The following is a 20,526-nucleotide window of genomic DNA, read 5'->3' as shown; positions in this document are numbered from 1 at the left end:
CGTATCTCTTTAATCGAGTTTTGTAATTCCATTATCTTTGTTATTTTTGGGAGTAAGGGAGGAGAAAAAAAGTTAATAGGAAAAGCTTAAAATAAAAATTGTTGCAAAGTAGCGGTAGGAAACACGACGCTCTATTTGGTCGCCCCCATTTAACCTATACCCATTTTTTTTAAAAGTTTTAACTTGTACCCACTTTTTAAACAAGTTCAGCCCCCTTTCTCCTCCTCCTCCTCCTTCTCCTCCTTCGTTTTCTTCATCATCTTCTTCTTCTTCTTCTTCTTCTTTTTTCTTCTGCTGTTGTTGGTGCTGCTATGAAACTTCAGTTCATGAGACGATTGCCATAAATATGTTTATCAGATTATTTAAAATAAATTATAAATAATTACGTAAGTTAGTAGACAATAATTTGTGAATATTTCCACGTACATAAGTTAGTAAACAATGATAATTCTTTTCTTTTCACGTTTATTGTTTCCAAAATTTATGATTTAAATACTGTTGACAATCTTATTATCTATCTAGTATGTTAGAAAGCTTTTTCAAAAACTTCAGCTTATATAGTGCTAAAGTTTTTACAAATGAACTAAATAACTTTAGCATCTTCTGCTAAAGTTTTTGAAAAAGCTTTATGACAAAACTAATGAATCCATGACAAAAAAACTTCAGCTTTTGGTGCTGAAGTTTTTACAAATGAACTAAATAACTTCAATATCTTCTGCTGAAGTTTTTGAAAAAGCTTATCCAGGACAAAAAAACTTCAGCTTATTTAGTGTTGAAATTTTTATAAATGAACTAAATAACTTCAGCATCTTCTGCTGAAATTTTTGAAAAAGCTTAATGACAAAACTAATGAATCCAGGACAAAAAAACTTCAGCTTACAAACAAAAACTTCAACAAATAGAGAACAAAACTTCAGCTACTATGCTTAAGTTCAGCAATTACAAAACAAAAACTTTAGCACAATTGGTTAAGCACACTTGCTACTTCAGGCCCGTCTACTAGAATGCTGAAGTTTTGCGTGATTGTCTTTGCTACTTCAGCTCTGTATGCTGAAGTTACGCGAAAAAGTGGGTACGCTTGTAATTTTGTTTGTAAAGCGGGCACAAATTAAAATATGATCCAAAAGGCGGGTATAGATGCAATTGAGAGGGAGTCGGTAAAAAGGTTATTTTGATGATCAAAAATTGAGAGGGAGATTAATGAATAGAAAAAGGTATTTCTCTTTTCCCTTATTATTGGTTTATTTACTTTTCCTCTCATTTCTTGAACAAAAGAAAAGATCATAAAAAAAAAATTCACTATCTGACGATAGCAAAAAAAAGAAAGAAAAGGTTGTTAGATACATATGTATTAACCTCTCCCCACACGTAGAATGTACTAAAACATATCGTTCATTTAAGCTCTAATTTTATACAATATTCATATAGTGAACTTATCAATATTTAGACTTAATTTTCTTATTATATATATATTTTTTTTCTTTCTAAATTTAGTAATATTTTCTTATAACCTCGCGAAGCGCGACAAATTTCCTAGTTGAAGACTAAAGTGACGTGTATCTACCTATACACATACACATCCTCCAAAAGGTAAAAGAACCACCTATTTACCATAACGCCCCTAGTGTGAATTCTTTAATTACAGTTCTACCCTTGATCGTCAAAAAACTTCCACTTATTATATAGTTAATTATTTAGGATAAGTCTTAAGCAATTACTCTATTTGTCCCCTTTATATGATTCTTTTCTTTTTCACTCTATTAAAAAATTGACAAATTTTATATTCTCTTTCGATTTTTTACAAATAAATTAGTCTGCTGAATAGGGATCTTCAGACCGGATAAGGTTCATAAGTTGCAAAAGAAAAAAAAAGAAGGAAAAATGACATGGTATGACAACACATAAACATAATAATTGACAATTTTGTAGCGATATATTTGTTTGGCAACGGAAGCCCAAAATGATTGGCACCCAATAACAAAAATCATTTTCGTTAAAAAATAGCAAATTTTTTTAGAATCATCTCTCTCTCTCTCCCCTAACGGTAGCAACCATCTTCCTAGAAATTATGTTCCATTTTCTTTTCGAAGTATTCACAAAATTTCCCAAATTCTTTTTACATATTTTTTAAATTCTTTTTTTAATTTTATTTTTTCAATATATAAAAGGTTTAAAGCAAGTTCTAAAATATAAAAATAATAAATATAATTATGCGAGTAAATAACTTTTTGATATACAAAGAAGAAAAGTAAATTTTTGTATACATTTTGAATATACACAAAGAATGTCACGACCCGAATTTTCCACTCTCGGGAGTCGTGATGGTGCCTACTCATGAAAGCTAGGCAAGCGAGTATTAAGATTCATTAACCTTCTTAGATAGCCCTTTTAGTAGTTCAATATAACAAGTGATCAACAACGGAGTAATTCTAATAAACAGTAATGCGGAAGACGAAAACTAATAGTTTAACCATATACTAGTGCAGAATCCAACATACAACTCTACCCAGAATTTGGTGTCACAATGCCACGGACTATCTACAAATACTACAAACAGTGGTCTGAAAGATAAATACAAAGCTGTCTCTAAAATATATAAAAGAAACAGAATGAAAAAATAGAAGGAGACGCTAAGGCCTGTGGACGCTTGCAGGACTACCTCGGGTCTCCACCACTGGACTGAAGACAGCAACCTCACTGTGGTCCAAAAGTTAAGCACCGGGATCTGCACATAGTGCAGAGTGTAGTATCAGCACAACCGACCCCATGTACTGGTAAGTGTCTAGCCTAACCTCGGCGAAGTAGTGACGAGGCTAGGACAAGACTACCAAATAAACCTGTGCAGTTATATCATATACATCAAGTAATAATGACATACACTAGCAGTTAAAGATGAGAAGGGGAAACATGCTCGGGAAAATATCATGTACAACAAAAATTCAGTAAAGGAACATACGAAACACTAAAATTCAACTATAAGCAAGAATAAGGAAATCAATAACAAGTGCACGACATCACCTTTCGTGCTTTTACTCTCGTCCTCACTAGAAGAATCAATATAATCGGCACGGCATCACCCTTAGTGCTTTTACCTCACATAATCATGGCACGACATTATACTTCATGCATTATCACTCATATCATGGCACGACATCACCCTTCATGCATTAACACTCTCTCATAAATGTCATGCACGACATCACCCTTCGTGTTTTTACACTCTTCCTTACCCAAGTAACAATCACAAAGCAATTCGGGCAAGGGAATCAATAAAATCATAATAGAATCCCGACAAGGGAACAATAATATATCAATAATATTCTGGCAAGGGAAACAATATCATGAGTAATAACATCCCGGCAAGGGAGATAATATCAAAAGCAATAACATCCTGGCAAGGGAGACAATATCATAAACCTCTTCTCTTTTCCCTATATTACTTCACAACTCAATTCTCAACTTGAACCAATGCTCTACAACATTCAATTACCAAGAATTCTTCCATAAACCTTGTTCAACATTAGAAATCATCATATTAAGTATGAATAATATAAAACGGAGTCACATCAATCATAGTATAAAACTCACGGGCATGCTTGACACCGCCGTATAGATACTCGTTACCACACCTATACGTCGTACTCAACAATTAACACATAGCAAATAAGACACAACTCCTAATCCCTCAAGCTAAGGTTAGACCAAACACTTACCTCAATACCACGAACACAATCAAGCCTCAACTACCGCTTTACCCCTCGATTCCACTACCAATTCGCTTGTATCTAGCCACAATTTACTTAACGATATCAGTAAATGCTAAATGAATCAATTCTAATTCATGAAAATAGGTTTTCCAATGACTTCTCCAAAAAGTCAAAAATCGACCCCGGGCTCACATGGAAAAAACCCGAGGTTCGAACCAAAACCCGATCACCCATTCACCCACGAACCCAAATATATAATTTATTTTAAAATCGGACCTCAAATTGAGGTCCAAACCCCCAAAATTTGAAAATTCTAAGCTCTACCCAAAAACACCTAATTCCCCTATGAAAATCCTTGATTTTGAGTTGAAATCATGTAAAAAGATGTTATGGATCGGAGAAAAATGAGTTAGAAACGACTTACAATTGATTTGGAGAAGAACTTTTACTTTAGAAAATCGCCAAAGAGAGCTTAAGGTTTGAGATAGTTTGAAAAATGAAGAATAATCTGTCTAAGTCCCAATTAACTGGTCGCAGATGTCGCAATTGCGAACCCCTTTGGAACCTGTTGTCTTCGCATTTGCGAGGGATTAGTCGCATTTGCGACATAGCCCTTTTCGCATTTGCGATAAAAGGGTCGCATTTGCGACCAAGGCCTGCCCAGGCTACGTTCGCATTTGCGATGCTTGGGTCGCAATTTCCATGCCTGAGGACTTTGCAATTGCGAAGCCTGATCTCGCAATTGTGAGATCAGAGGCCTGGGCAAAAATATTAGATACCAGCAACTTTTCCTAAGTCCAATTTCACTCTGTGGCCTATCCAAAACTCACCCGAGCCGTCGGGGCTCCAAACTAAACATGCACGCAAGTCCAAAAATATCAGACGGACTTGCTCGTGCGATCAAATCATCAAAAGAACATCAACAACTATGAACTAAACCTCAACTTCATGAAATCACTCAAGAACATCAAAATTTTCATTTTCTCAAATAAAGGTCCGATTTATACTAAACGAACCCCGATTTTTACCAAACTTCACATATTCAACTTAATTATTATATAAGACCTGTATCGGGCTCCGGAACCAAAATACAGGCCCGATACCATCAATTTCAAACATCTTTTCATTTCCAAAACTCTTATAATTTCAGTTAAATAATTTCTTTCAAAAATTTATTTCTCGGTCTTGGAACCTCGGAATTCGATTCCGGACATACGCCCAAGTTCCATATTTTACTACGGACCCTAGAAACCGTCGGATCATGGGTCCGGGTCTGTTTACCAAGAATATTGACCAAAGTCAACTTTATTCAATTTTAAAAGCCAATTTCCTTATTTTACTTTGTTTTCACATAAAAGCTTTCCGGAAATGCTCCCGGACTGTGCACGCAAATTGAGGTGAGACAAAAAGAGATTTTTAAGGCCTCAGAACACAGAATTTACTTTCAAAACGAGTGATGACCCAAAGGTCATCACATTCTCCACCTCTAAAGCAACCGTTCGTCCTCGAACGTACATAAGAAAGTACCTGAGTCGGAGAAAAGATGGGGATATCGGCTCCGCATATCGGACTCGGACTCCCAAGTAGCTGCTTCGGCAGGCTGACCTCTCCACTGAACACGAACAGAAGGGAAACTCTTTGATCTCAACTAACGAACCTGTCAGTCTAGAATAGCTACCGGATCCTCCTCATAGGACAAGTCCTTGTCCAACTGGACAGTGCTGAAGTCTAACACGTGGGATGGATCGTCGTGATACTTCCGAAGCATGGACACATGAAACACTGGATGCACGACTGATAAACTCAGCGGCAACGCAAGTCTGTAAGCCACATTTCCCACTCGATCAAGAATCTCAAACGGGCCAATGAATCTAGAGCTAAGCTTGCCCCTCTTCCCAAATCTCATCATGCCCTTCATAGGTGACACCCAGAGCAACACCCGCTCGCCGACCTTGAATGCCACATCACGAACCTTACGGTCGGTATAACTCTTTTGCCTAGGCTGAGCTGTACGAAGCCTATCCTGAATAATCTTAACCTTGTCCAAGACATCCTGTACTAGATCCGTACCCAACAACCGAGCCTCTTCCGGCTCAAACCATCCAACCGGCGACCAACACCGTCTACCATATAAAGCCTCATAAGGAGCCATCTGGATGCTCGAATAGTAGCTGTTATTGTAGGCAAACTCTGCTAAAGGCAAAAACTGATCCCACGAGCCTCCAAAGTCAATAACACAAGCTCAGAGCATATCCTCCAAAATCTAAATAGTATGCTCGGACTGCCCGTCCGGCTGAGGATGAAATGATGTGCTCAACTCGACCTGTGTGCCCAACTCATGCTGAACTGCCCTCTAGAAATGTGAGGTAAATTGCATACCTCGGTCAGAAATGATAGACACGGGCACACCATGGAGATGAACAATCTCTCGGATATAGATCTTTGCCAATTGCTCCGAAGAATAGGAAACCGCCACAGGAATGAAATACGCTGACTTGGTCAGCCTATCAACAATAACCCATACTGCATCGAACTTCTTCTAAATCCGTGGAAGTCCAACAACGAAGTCCATAGTGATACGCTCCCACTTCCACTTAGGAATCTCAATCTTTTGGAACAAACCACCAGGTCTCTGATGCTCGTACTTTACATGCTAACAATTCAAACACCGAGCCACATATGCAACAATATCCTTCTTCATCCTCCACCAATAATGCTGCTGCAAGTCCTGATACATCTTAGCGGTGCCCAGATGAATAGAGTACCGAGAACTATGGGCCTCCTCTAGAATCAACTCTCGAAGTCCATCCATATTAGGTACACAAACTCGATCCTGCATCCTCAAAACTCTATCATCTCCCAATGTGACCTGCTTGGCACCTCCGTGCCGCACTGTATCTCTAAGGACAAGCAAATGAGAATCATCATACTGCCGGTCTCGGATACACTCAAATAATGAAGAACGAGCGACTGTGCAAGCTAGCACACGGCTGAGCTCAAAAACATCCAACCTCATGAATTGATTGGCCAAAGGTTGAACATCCAAAGCAAGCGGTCTCTCACCGACTGGAATATACGCAAGACTGCCCATACTGGCTGACTTTTTACTCAAAGCATCGGCCACCACATTGGCCCTCTCCGGATGATATAAGATGGTGATATCATAATCATTCAACAGCTCCAACCACCTTTTCTACCTCAAATTTAGCTCCTTCTGCTTGAACAAATACTGTAGACTCTTATGATCCGTGAACACCTCACATGACACACCATATAAATAGTGCCTCCAAATCTTCAGCCCGTGAACAATGGCTGCTAACTCCAAATCATGAATTAGATAATTCTTCTCATGAATCTTCAATTGTCGCAAAGCATAAGCAATAACCTTGCCATCCTGCATCGACACCGCACCAAGTCCAATACGAGATGTGTCACAATAAACTGTATATGGCCCTGAACCTGTAGGCAATACCAACACCGATGCCGTAGTCAAAGCTGTCTTGAGCTTCTGAAAGATCGCCTCACACTCGTTTGACCACCTGAACTGGGCACCCTTCTGGGTTAACCTGGTTATCGGGGTTGCAATAGATGAAATCTCCACAAACCGATGGTAATAGCCTGCCAAACCCAAGAAACTCCGGATCTTTATAGTTGACGCGGGTCTAGGCCAGTTCATGACTGCCTCTATCTTCTTCGGATCCACCTAAATACCCTCTGCTGATACAACCCAAGAATACAACTGAACTCAACCAGAACTCGCACTTTGAAAACTTGGCATGCAACTGGCTATCTCTCAAAGTCTGAAGAACGACTCTCAGATGTTGCTCATGCTCCTCCCGGTTACGGGAATTGATTAAAATATCATCAATGAAGACTATCACGAACAAATCCAAGTAAGGCTTGAACACTCGATTCATCAAATCCATAAAAACTGCTAGGGCATTTGTCAACCCGAATGACATCACCAAGAACTCATAATGCCCGTACCGAGTGCGAAAAGCTGTCTTAGGGACATCAGATGCCCTAATCCTCAACCGATTGTAGCTAGATCTCAAGTCAATCTTCGAAAATACCTTGGCACCCTGAAGTTGATCAAACAAATCATCAATCCTCGGTAATCGATACTTGTTCTTGATTGTAACTTTGTTCAACTGCCGATAATCTATGCACATACCCATCAATCCGTCCTTCTTCTTAAGAAACAACACCGGCGCACCCCAAGGCAAGACACTAGGTCTAATAAAGCCCTTATCGAGCAAGTCTTGCAACTGCTCCTTCAATTCTTTCAACTCAAGCGGGGCCATACGATACGGCGGAATAGAAATGGGCTGAGTGCCTAGAGCCAAATCAATGCAGAAGTCAATATCCCTGTCGGGTAGCATACTCGGCAGATCTGAAGGAAATACCTCAAGAAACTCACGAACAATAGGCATAGAATCCATGGAAGGAACCTCGGCACTAGAGTCACGAACATACGCCAAATAGGCTAAGCATACCTTATCAACCATACGCCGAGCCTTCATCTATAAGATAACCCTACGGGTAGAATGACCAGGAGTCCCTCTCTACTCTAAACAAGGTAAACCCGGTAAGGCTAAGGTCACAGTCTTGGCATGATAGTCTAAGATAGCGTGGTAAGGTGATAACCAGTCCATCCCTAATATGAAATCAAAATCAACCATATCCAAAAGTAACAAATCCACTCGTGTCTCAATACCCCCAATAACAACTATACATGAACGATGGACACGATCTACCATAATAGAATCACCCACCGGTGTAGACACATATATAGGAGCACTCAAGGAATCACTAGGCATGACAGAATACGGTGCAAAATAAGATGACACATAGGAGTATGTAGACCCTGGATCAAATAGAACTGAAGTATCTCTACTACAAACCAGAATAGTACCTGTGATAACTACATCGGAGGCCTCAGCCTCAGACCTGGCTAGAAGAGCATAACATTGGGGCTAGGCCCCACCACTTTGAACTACATCTCTAGGAAGGCCTCCTGCTGGCTGGCCTCCACCTCTAGTGGCCTGACCTCTACCTCTAATACCTCTACCTCCAACTCTAGCTGGCTGAGCGAGCGGTGGAACACTCGATGCTTGAACCATGGCACAGGAACCCTGATGTTGAGAGCTGCTCGGTGCTCGAGGGAAAAATCTAGCAATATGCATCGTATCACCACAAGTATAACAAGCCCTCGGCTACTGAGATTGCTGACCTTGATGACCCGAATAACCACTCTAAAAACTGTAGAGCTGGCGATGCACTAATAGGAGTTGGCGGTGCACTGTACGACAACTAATCAGAATACTGCATATGAGAACCACGACCACCTGGAGCACCGTGAGAAGCCTGAAGTGCTGAATGAAACAGCCTGGAAGAATGGCCCCTACCAAAAGAATCTCTGCCTCCAGATGAGGCACCACTAAACCTGCCCGAATGACGAGGCCTCTTGTCAGACCCCTGACCACTCTCATGTGATAGAACCGTCTCAACTCTCTTGGCCACATTGGCCGTATCCTAAAAAGAAATCTCGTTCCCCATCTCCTTAGCCATCTGCAATGGAATAGGCTGAACGAGTCCCTCAATGAACCTCCTCACTCTCTCTCTTTCAGTGGGAAGTATAAAAAGTGCATGACGGGCCAAGTCAATGAATCTGGTCTCGTACTGAGTGACAGTCATAAAACCCTACTGGAGACGCTCAAATTGCCTCCGACAGTTCTCCCTTTGAGTGATAGGAAGAAACTTCTCCAAAAATAGCTGAGAGAACTGATCCCAAGTCAAAGCCGGTGACCCATCTGGTCTATCCAAACAATATTCTCTCCACCAAGTCTTGGCGGATCCAGACAAATGAAAAGCAGCAAAGTCGACCCCATTGGTCTCCACTATCCCCATGTTCCGGAGAACCTCATGACAGCTATCCAAATAATCTTGGGGATCCTTAGAAGATGTACCACCAAAAGTAGTAGTGAAGAACTTGGTGAACCTATCCAGCCTCCACAAGGAATCAACATACATAGGTGGCCCCTCACCGGTCTGTGTCATAACACCCGGCTGAACTACCCCAACTGGCTGAGCTGCTGGAGTCTGAAACTGGGAGCCACCTCCTCCGGAGTGCGAGTAGCAGAAGTCTGGGCTCCTCCTCCAGCCTGAGAGACGGTTGGTGCTACAGGAAACAAGCCTGCCTGGGAGACTCTCTCCATAAGGCCCACTAGACAGACCAGAGCATCATGAAGTACCGGGGTGGCAATGAACCCCTCTAGGACCTAAGCTGGTCCTGCTAGAACTGTCTGGGCTGGAACCTCATCGTCAAACTCAACATGAGGCTCCGCCGATGGTGCTACTGCTCGAGATCTGGGTTGAGCCCTGCCTCTGTCCCTAGCACGACCTCGACCTCTGCCCCTCGCAGGAGCTGCTACTGGGGGCTCGAGCTGCTAGTCAGCTGATGAAGCAGTACGTGTTCTCACCATCTGCGAAATAACAGAGTGGAAGTTCAATTAGCATTGAGAAATCAAGTCGCACGACATGAAAGAATAGATGTGAAGTTTTTTCCTAACTCCGTAGCCTCTGAGGGATAAATACAGACGTCTCCGTACTGATCCGAGAATTGTGAGACCTAAGCAACCTAGGGCTCTGATACCAACTTGTCACGACCCGAATTTCTCACCCTCGGGAGTCGCGATGGCACCTACTCATGAAAGCTAGGCAAGTTGAGTATTGTAGATTTATTAACCTTTTTAGATAGCCTTTTTAATAGTTCAATATAACAGGTGATCAACAACAGAATAATTCTAATAAACAGAAATGCGGAAGACGAAAAGTAATAGTTTAACCATATACTAGTGCAGAATCCAACATACAACTCTACCCAAAATTTGGTGTCATAATGTCACGGACTATCTACGAATACTATAAACAGTGGTCTGAAAGATAAATACAAAGTTGTCTCTGAAATACATAAAAGAAACAGAATGAAAAGATAAAAGGAGACGCCAAGGCCTGCGGACGCCTGCAGGACTACCTCTGATCTCCGCCACTGGACTGAAGGCAGCAACCTCACTGTGGTCCAAAAGCTACAGCACTGGGATCTGCACACATTGCAGAGTGTAGTATCTGCCCAACCGACCCCATATGCTGGTAAGTGTCTAGCCTAAACTCGACGAAGTAGTGACGAGGCTAGGACAAGACTACCAAATAAATCTGTGCAGTTATATCATATACATCAAGTAATAATGACAGAAACTAGCAGTTAAAGATGGGAAGGGGAAACATGCTCGGGTAAATATCATGTACAATAGAAATTCAGTAAAGGAACATACAGAACACCAAAATTCAACTATAAGCAAGAATAAGGAAATCAATGACAAGTGCACGACATCACCCTTCGTGCTTTTACCTCACATAATCATGGCAATGCATTATCCTTCGTGCATTATCACTCATATCATGGCACGACATCACCCTTCGTGCTTTTACATTCACAATATTGGTACGACATCACCCTTCGTGCATTAACACTTTCTCATAAATATCATGCACGACATCACCCTTCGTGCTTTTACACTCCTCCTTACCTAAGCAACAATCACAAAGCAATTCATGCAAGGGAATCAATAAAATCATAATAGAATACCAGCAAGGGAACAATAACATATCAATAATATCCCGGCAAGGGAAATAATATCATGAGTAATAACATCCCGGCAAGGGAGATAATATAAAAAGCAATAACATACCGGCAAGGGAGACAATATCATAAACCTTTTCTCTTTTCCCCAAACTACTTCACAACTCAATTCTCAACTTGAGCCAATGCTCTACAACATTCAATTACCAAGAATACTTCCATAAACCTTGTTCAACATTAGAAATCATCATATTAAGCATGAATAATACAAAACGGAGTCACATCAATCATAGTATAAGACTTACAGGCATGCTTGATACTGACGTATAGATACTCGTCACCACACCTATACATTGTACTCAACAATTAGCACACATCAAATAAGACACAACTCCTAATCCCTCAAGCTAAGGTTAGACCAAACACTTACCTCAATGCCACGAACGCAATCAAGCCTCAACTACCGCTTTACCCCTCGATTCCACTACCAATTCGCTTGTATCTAGCCACAATTTACTTAACGATATCAATAAATGCTAAATGAATCAATTCTAATGCATGAAAATAGGTTTTCCAATGATTTCCCCAAAAAGTCAAAAATCGACCCCGGGCCCACATGGACAAAACCCGATCACCCATTCACCCACGAACCCAAATACATAATTTATTTTGAAATTGGACCTCAAATTGAGGTCCAAACCCCCAAAATTTGAAAATTCTAAGCTCTACCCAAAAACGCCCAATTCCCCTATGAAAATCCTTGATTTTGAGTTGAAATCATGTAAAAAGATGTTATGGATTGGAGAAAAATAAGTTAGAAACGACTTAAAATTGATTTGGAGAAGAACGTTTCTTTAGAAAATCACCCAAGAGAGCTTAGGGTTTGAGAGAGTTTGAAAAATGAAGAATAATTCGTCTAAGTCCCAATTAACTGGTCGCAGATGTCGCAATTGCGAACCTCTTTGGAACTTTGAGATAAAAGGGTCGCATTTGCGACCAAGGCCTGCCCAGGCTAGGTTCGCATATGCGATGCCTGGGTCACAATTCCCATGCCTGAGGACTTCGCAATTACGAAGCCTGATCTCGCAATTGCGAGATTAGAGGCCTGGGCAAAAATATCAGATACCAGCAACTTTTCCTAAGTCCAATTTCACTCCGTGGCCTATCCAAAACATGCACGCAAGTCCAAAAATATCAGACGGACTTGATCGTGCGATCAAATCATCAAAATAACATCAACAACTATAAATTAAACCTCAAATTCATGAAATCACTCAAGAACATCAAAATTTCCATTTTCTCAAATAAAGGTCCAATTTATACTAAACAAACCCCGATTCTTACCAAACTTCACAGATTCAACTTAATTATTATATAAAACATGTACCGCACTCCGGAACCAAAATACGGGTTGTCACACCTCCTTTTTTGCCCGCGCCGCCACAAAGGGGCGCGAAGGGAGTTTTTCCAATTAAAGGACAATCGAAACGGGATTTGTCTATTTATTTCAGAGTCGCCACTTGGGAGATTTAGGGTGTCCCAAGTCACCAATTTAATCCCAAATCGAGGAAATGAATGACTCCGTATTACAGTCCGCGAACCAGAAATCCGGATAAGGAATTCTGTTAACCCGGGAGAAGGTGTCAGGCATTCCCGAGTTCCGTAGTTCTAGAACAATCGCTCAACTGTCATATTCGGCTTGTTTATCTGATTTTAATTCATATTGAACCTATGGGCAAATTTAAACCTTTTACCGCTTTTGTTATTGTTATTTTTTAACAGAGAATTGCAACGTTGGGAGAATGCATCTTGAGCCACGTCACATCAATGTACCCGTGGTTATCGACACATTCCAACTTCATTGAGATTTAGATTTGGGTCACATAAATGTGCACCCGAGTTTAGGAAAATAACCTTATTAAATACGCGCCCAAAGATACTAACGCGTTTGTTATTTTGAGAAGAACCGTAAAATTCGCTATGCGGCCTGTCTCGAAGTCTAAGCATTTGGAGTAACTATCCATTGAGGGCCCCGCAATTTGTAATTTATTCGGCGAGGCACGCCTCCCTTATTTTTAAAAGGGCTAATCAGCCACTTCTATTATTTATTATTTTTTTAAAAAAAGAATTTGCAACGTCATGGAAATGTATCTCGAACCACGTCACAATCAATGTACCCGTGATTAAAGACACATTTCGACTTTGTTGGTATTTGGATTTGGGTTACATAAATGCACACCTGCATTTAAGAAGGTAAGATTAATTAAGGCGCGTCCTAAAGAGACTAACGTATTGTTATTTTAGGAAGAGGCCGTGAACATTCATTAAACGGCCAACTCCGAATTCTAACCAATTATTTTATATGTTTATTGAGGGCCCCGTGATTTGTAATTTATTTGGCGAGGCGCGCCTCATTTTATTTTAAAGGTCATCCTATAATGACTATGTTTTCTATTTTCGTTTGTCTCTAAAATAAATGAAGAAAAGGTCCTACTTTATTTACATACTTACGAGTTATTATAGTTAAGTTTCGAACATGATTCGTTAAATCTAAAATGAACGTAGTAGGAGCAGTCTGTTTGACAGTTATGGGCCCAGGTCCGACGTATAAGGGGTAAAACCGAACCTGGGCCATCCTACTTCAAATTGGGCCTAGTTAATGGTTTCTACACATATTCATAATTTGCCAAGCTAAAAAAATGTGTCATTTTGTTAACAAATTTCTGCCAATTTAAAGTGACATTCTACTTGAAGGAATGAACCTGAAAAATCTGATTTTTTATCCTAAACCACTTAGATGCTGAAATTAACCAATGGTATCTAATTGAACCTGTTCTTACGAATTTAGATAAGCAATTTGTTAACTGAATTAGTTTAAACTATTGAGTAATCAACCTACGACCTGATGTGTATTTGGAACATGCTTTTAAACAAAATAGACTGAAATGACAGAACATTACTACTACATCATTAGTCTTTATTAACTAAAAGCATACAAAGGGGCAGAAGTTTTACAACTAAACTACTGTAGAATAGGCATGTCCAGTTATACATAAACAAACAGCTACATGGCTCTAATGAAAGAAGTGTTCTGATGCGTATACAAGTAAGTAGACAACTGTAAAGAATTTAAGACTTCAACCCTTCACTTTTGTATTCACGCTTCAAATTCTCAGATTACAAGGTTCAACCATTCGATTGTGTACCTGATATTTGGAAAAGCAAAGAAGTAGAGGAAAATCAGTAGAAGCAGCAATAGTGTAAGCAGCAACACAGCAGATTCAGCAACACAACAACATCTAGTGGAGCCAATAATAACCAGTAATAGACACCCCGTGGCAGATTTAAAGAAAACCAGGCAGAAAACCAAGCAGTGACCAAATGGAACAGTGCTCAACCAATAGAAAACTAAGAAATACCAAGCTGAAATCCAACAGTACCAAAAGAACACAGACAAATGCAAGAAACAGTAGTTTCTGATTTGTCAAAAACTCAAAGGAAAAGACAAGCTGACGCTCTTTCATGTAAAGCTTAGTCTTATGAGGATCAACCAGCCCCTATTTTGTTCTAAATGAGCCTATTTATAGGCAAAGTAGGCAAGCACCAGGCTGCCATGATACCTTCAGACCTTAACTCTGCCCATACCCCTTAACTTCCATGCCTAAGTGTCTTTTTCTTGATGCCAACTATATTGTTCCCCATGCTTGTCCTATTGTTCTAATCAAGAGTTATGGGTTTATTAGAGTATTCATTTTAAACTCCCATGCTCTTATGTCTTGTTCCCCATTGTCATTAAATTAATAGTATTTTAATTAACCACTTGACAGACCCTTAAGTTAATTCTGATAAAACCCTGTCAAATGCCAAAATTACCCTTAACCCTCTGAAGATTATTGTTATGCCCTAACTCTTAATAGCCAGTATATAAATCCCTCTAAATTCAACTAATCACTGATTACTAACTATCAGATTATACAACTATGACCAATTCAATCCTATCCAAACACACAAAATGATTTCAGGCAGAAGGGATGAGGGAATGAGGTTCATGTGGCCTTAAAATAAGCGAGCCAGTTTGGTTCAAAGAAACAATGGGATACATTCAACAACTTCAACTCAATTACATAAGAACAGAAAAGAAGCAGAAATGACAAACACTGGAATGAGTCAAAGAGATAAACTATTGTCATGCTTCCTCCTTCTTTTAATCAAACTAAACGACGATATTTAAACATTCGATTACACGCTATAACGGATAACAATTAATCGATACACCATTAGACTCAAAAGGGCACCTATATGAACCACTCGACGATATTAATCAGATTAAACACGTAGTCCATCACGATAGGTACAACTGACAGACAAACAAAAGAATCGGCCAGATAAAAGGTCTTATAAAAATGGACAGAATTAAAAGAAGAATGATAGAAAAATCAAACAAATTAAACTAACATGTAAACAAACACAAATAGCACACAAACAGAAGGAAAGAAAGGAGAAATTACCTCGGAAGCTAAGAACAAAAATGACCCATGCTCGAACAGGACTCGACCTCTTTGAGGTCGAACGGACTTTAATTGAAGTGTCCTCAACTGAGAACACCTCGATTAAGGTCTATTAGACCCCAATTCTTCCTTTAAACTGGACAGACCCCTATGGTTTTGAGTTCTAGGGTTCACACGGTCCGATTTGGGGCTCGAAGGTCTCTACCTAGATTCGAACCAAACCAAAGGTGTTTATGGCATGAGGGATGTCAGGTGGGTGGTTGGTGTGATTTTGGGACTCATTAGGTGATTTAGGGTTTTGGCTCGAATCTTTGATTGAAGATTCGAGAACACTGGGGATGATTTGAAGTTAAGTGACCAAGGATTCGTGTTCAGGGTGGTGTGGAGGTTCAGTGGTGTGGCTATAGCGGCCGGCGGCGTTGTTGCCGCCGGGTTTCAGGTGGGAGGATTTGGTGGCGGCTAGGGTTATTGAGGGGGCCGGTCTCTGAGTTTGAGAGAGACGAAGGAGTGAGAGGGGGGGGGTTGGTTTGGGGGGCGTGGGGTGAGAGATTGAGGCTTTTATACGGGGGAGGGAATTGATCCTGGGCCATTCGATCTGATGAGATCAATGGCCCGGATCAATACACTTAAGGGGAACGGTGTCGTTTGGTTTTAGTTGGGGGTCGGTTCGAACCGGGCAACGGGTCGGGCCATGGAATGGGTAAGGGAGACGGATTTTGAGCCGTTGGATCATGTAGGGTCAATGGTTGTGATTGATTGCCGCTGAAACGACGTCGTTTCAGCGACCGTGGGAATGGACCGGGCACAAGGGCGTTTGGACTGGGCCGTAAGGGGGTTATTTCGGTTTGGGCCAGGTTGATTCAATTCAAAACTGGCCCAGTCCGACTTTCTCCTCATTTTCTACTTGTTTCTTCTTCTTTTTTTTCTCTTATTTCAATTAATCAAACTGGAATTCCAATTCAAATCATAAACCAAGTTAAAAATACTAATTAATCCTTAACAACAAGTATCACACACAATTAAGTACCAACTAAATAAAATCACACATCTAAATGCAAGTATATATCTTTGTGGTCTTCATTTTTGCAAATCCACATATTGTTTAACTAACTCCTGAGTAAATCTTAAATGCACATGCAACACATATTTTTGTCTTTTTCTTAATTAAGGTAGAAATAAACATGCATAGACAAAATATAGACAAATCACAAACGACACAAAACTATTTTGCATTTTTAGGAGTAGTTGCTCGTAGGGCAAAAATCACGTGCTCACACGGGTTCGGTACCATCAATTTCAAACATCTTTTCATTTCCAAAAACTCTAATAATTTCAGTTAAACAATTTCTTTCAAAAATTTATTTCTCGGGCTTGGAACCTCGGAATTCGATTCCGGGCATATACCCAAGTCCCATATTTTATTACGGACCCTACGAGACCGTCGGATCACGAGTACGGGTCCGTTTACCAAGAATGTTGACCAAAGTCAATTTTATTCAATTTTAAAAGTCAATTTCCTTATTTTACTTTGTTTTCACATAAAAGCTTTCCGGAAACGCGTCCGGACTATGCATGAAAATCGAGGTGAGACAAAAAGAGGTTTTTAAGGTGTCGAAACACAGAATTTATTTTCAAAACGAGTGATGACCTTTTGGGTCATCACAAAGAAGGGAAATAAACTTCTGATATACATTTCGGTATATACATTATGTGATGTGTTATACACTATAATATACATGCAGTATAATTATTTTTGTTGTGCTATATATTGATATAAAGATAATAATAAACTTTAACAACTATATTTATTATTTTACAATTTAGATATATAAAGAAGGAAAATAAAATTTTAATATACACAAGAAGAAAATAAAATTGTGATATATATATTTATATTTATTGGTTATCTGGTGCAAATATTTATAATTAGGGTTTTTTCTGTCTAATTGTGTGGGTATGTTGTCATACTATACCAAAATCCCTTCCAAAAAGGGGCACTGGTAAAATTTTTTTGGAGTAATTAGGCTATTGTTGCAAATCAGCTCCAGCCAAGAAGTTTCCTCTCAAGATTTCTGATAAATGCGTAGAAGCCTTTCACTATGGGGGGGGGGGGTATATGTCAAGTATCGGCCTGGGATCATGTCTTCTTAGGACTATTTTGGATGTACACTGCAATTTTGGTAGTAATATTCCATTCCAGTTGGAAAATGCAGTCAGATGTTTGGGGTAGTGTAAGTGATCAAGGGGTTGTAACTTATATCACAGGAGAAAACTTTGTGCAAAGTTCTATTACTATTAATGGGTGGCTCCGCAATTTCTTATTGGCACATGCATCCAGGTAATTCAGTCTTATGGTTCTTCATTATTTGCATATGACCTTTTTTTCCTAGGTGCTCATTTTGTCTGGGCTTTTAGTTTAATGTTTCTATTCAGTGGACGTGGTTATTGGCAAAAACTTATTGAATCCATCGTTTGGGCTCATAAAAAATTAAAAGTTGCTCCTGCTACTTAGCCGAGAGCCTTGAGCATCATACAAGGACGCGCTGTAGGTGTAACCCGTTACCTTCTGGGTGGAATTGCCACAACATGGGCATTCTTCTTAGCAAGAATTATTGCAGTAGGATAATGGCTAAGACGATTTGAAAAGCATTATGGCATTGCGATTTCCAAGGTTTATCCAAGGCTTAGCTCAGGACCCCACCACTCATCGTATTTGATTAGGTATTGCTACTACACATGACTTCGGGAGTCATGATGATATTACTGAGGAACGTCTTTATCAGAATATTTTTACATCTCACTTTGGTCAATTAGCAATAATTTTTCTGTGGACATTCAAAAATAACCAGATTTACAAGTGGTCATTCCAAATAGCCACAGTTTCAAAAGTCATAGAAATTTAGCCACTTTTCATGTAAAGATAAATCTGAACGAAAACACTGTTCAAAATCCGAAAAATACTCCAGCAAAGTATACTGGAATTCCAGTATATTATACTGGAGTTTGGAGTTCCAGTATATTATACTGGAGCCAGCAAAGTATACTGGAACTCCAGTATATTATACTGGAGTCAGCAAAGTATACCGGTCCAGCATAATATGCTGGAAGTTCATGCACATGTGCACCGAACTCCAGTATATTATGCTGGACCGGTATCTGTTGCAGTAAAATAGCGACTATTTTTCAATGACTTGGAAAACACTGACTATTTTTGAATGACCAGTCCGAAAACTGACTAGTCCGTGCTATTTTAACTTTAATCCTGCAAGAGTTGGGCCGTTAAACAAGACATAAGAGTGCATGCCTGCAATCTTTTGTGTGTGTGTGTGTGTCCTCGTGATTATTTATGAAAAGCCTTTTGGGCCACCCCAAAAGATGGGGAGAAATTCAAAAATAGCCAGATTTACAAGTGGTAATTGAAAAATAGTCACAATTTCAAAGTAATCGAAATTTAGCCACTTTTCATGCAAAGATAAATCTAAACAAAAACACTGTTCAAAATCCGTAAAATATTCCAGCATAATATACTGGACTTCCAGTATATTATACTGGAGTTCCAGTATATATACTGGTCCATCATAATATGCTGGAAGTTCATACACATGTGCTCCAATCTCCATTATATTATGTTGGAACTTTCCGTGTGTTGGAGTTCCAACATAATATGTTGGAAGTTCATACATAGGTGCAATAATCTCCAGTATATTATGCTGGAACTTTTCGTGTTGCAACAAAATAGTGGCTATTTTTGAATGACTTTGCAAATGCTGGTTATTTTTCAATTATCAATCCGAAAACTGGCTAGCCCGTGCTATTTTTACCAAAAGATGTGGTTTGGCGGGGTGGGCGATACTGATAAATAATTCTCTATTCTTTTGTTTTACGTTTTTGACATACTTCTCTTTTTCCCTTTGTCTAAAAAAAATAACTCTAGCTTGCTTTTCGATCTCACTAAAAAATGGTGTCTGTCGTAGTTCTAATACATTTTATATAACACAGTGAGTTACATAAAATATTTTAATTAGGTGAACCGGGAAAGGAGGGTTGTGGTAGAGATAATTGTGAGAGTGAACTCGACTGTTAATTAGGTTGGAGTCAGTGGTATAGTCATGACCTTGAATAAGGAGATTCACAAAAATATATGTAAGATATGAACATACATCAAGGGATTTAAACAGTTTATATGCATATATATGATTTTTTTGTTTAATTACCCTTTTTGCACAGTGAAATCTTTCGACCAGAAGGGCTATTTTGAAAGTATAGCTAAACCTTTGGCTGGAGTAGGAGATTGTGAGAACTTAAAAGCCCTTATGAAATGTAATTAAGAAGTAGAAGCAAATGACAGATCTAGTAATTAAACTTGAAAGGCTGGACCTTAAAATTCATAGCACTAAGTTTATTGTACTTATATATATATATATATATATATATATATATATATATATATATATATATATATATATATATATATAGGTTCAGATCTTATTTTTGGTGAATATTTTATGATTTTTCGGTGTTGAAAACCGGATATATACGACTGAATTAAGTCGTCGTCAAAGAGCTAGCTGCATCCGCGCGCCGCTACTGAGTAAGAAGTAAGGTCTTTTAATTTGCTCTTCGATCATAATTAGGGCCTCTCTCCTCCTAGCTTAATGGACCACACAAA

This window comes from Nicotiana sylvestris, chromosome 9 (assembly GCF_000393655.2).
Source record: "Nicotiana sylvestris chromosome 9, ASM39365v2, whole genome shotgun sequence".
Taxonomy (NCBI): Eukaryota; Viridiplantae; Streptophyta; class Magnoliopsida; order Solanales; family Solanaceae; genus Nicotiana; species Nicotiana sylvestris.
Note: the sequence above shows the minus strand (reverse complement) of the source record.